Source organism: Arachis duranensis, chromosome 1, assembly GCF_000817695.3.
Source record: "Arachis duranensis cultivar V14167 chromosome 1, aradu.V14167.gnm2.J7QH, whole genome shotgun sequence".
NCBI classification, from domain to species: Eukaryota; Viridiplantae; Streptophyta; class Magnoliopsida; order Fabales; family Fabaceae; genus Arachis; species Arachis duranensis.
In genome coordinates, this window is record NC_029772.3 from 44859430 (window position 1) to 44860910 (window position 1481).

Sequence of the window (1481 nt, forward strand, 5' to 3'; positions counted from 1 at the left end):
TCCTTTAGTGATTCTGATGGATAGCTCATTGCCTTGAATACGTTAAACACCAATTTCTCATCATGTAATCTAAGCGTGAGTTCACCCTTTTGGAGATCTATGATGGCTCCAGTAGTAGCCAGGAAGGGTCTTCCCAGGATTATCGAAGCTTTGGCTTCTTCCTCCATATCTAACACCACAAAATCGTCAGGAAATATAAAATCTCCCACCTTCACCAACAAATCCTCAACTATCCCATGAGGGAACTTAAAAGTTCGATCTGCCAATTGGAGGGCCATTCTTGTTGGTTTGGCTTCCTCAATCTTCATTCTTCTCATCATTGTTAGAGACATCAAATTGATATTGGCCCCTAAGTCACACAAGGCCTTCTCCACCATGACTTCTCCTATGATGCAGGGGATTTGGAAACTGCCTGGATCCTTCAATTTCTGAGGCAATTTGTGTTGAATGATGGCACTGCATTCTTCAGTCAACAACACAGTTTCATCATTTCTCTAGCTTCTCTTCTTGGTCATTAATTCCTTTAAGAATTTTGCATAGAGTGGCATTTGCTCTATTGCCTCAGCAAACGGAATGTTGATTTGAAGCTTCTTGAAAATCTCCAAGAATTTGGAGAATTGGCCATCCTTTTCACTTTTCATCAAACGTTGAGGATATGGTGCTTTGGGTGTATAAGGCTTCAGGACCTCTTTTTCTTTTTCTTTTGTTGCAGACAGTGTAAAAGATTGTCCCTGTTCCTTGTCTCTCACATCTTCCTTTGCTTCATCCTCTGTGGTTTCCTTTGAGATCTCCTTTAGCTTCTTTCCACTTCTGAGGGTTATGGCCTTACATTCTTCCTTTGCAATAGCCTTGGCAGCATGAGAAACGCTTGGCCCAGGGGTTTGCTTAGACAAATACCCAATTTGATTTTCTAGCTTCTGGATGGCAGTTCCTTGGTTTTGCAAGTTAGAATTTACTTCTTCCTTAAAGGCTTTCAATTCGGTTATGTCTTGACCCATGGTTGCAAGCATTCCTTCTATCCTGTTTAATTGATCTTGAAATTGTTGGTTCGGATTAGGTGGGGCAGGTTGATTATTTTGGCCATGATATGGTGGTTGGGAGTAAGTGTTTTGTGTGGCTTGGTATGATCTTTGGTTGGAGTTTTGGTATGTGGAATTGTTATGTTGGTTGGGGTTGTAAGGTTTGTGGTTTTGTGGTTGGGTTTGCTGGTTTCCCCACCAAAAGTTTGGGTGGTTTTTCCAGCCTGGGTTGTAAGTGTTGGAATGTGGATCATATGGTTGCCTTTGTTGGTTTCCCACATAGTTGGCCTCTTCCCAATCACCTCCTTCAGTGCTTACTTCCTCTTGATCTTGTGTATGTATTGCAGCCACTTGCTTTGTGTCTAACTTCCTGGTAAGCTCTGCTAGTTGCTTGGCAAACACCTTGTTTTGGGCTAGAATTGCATCAACATGGTTCAGCTCCATGACTCCCTTAGTGTTGTG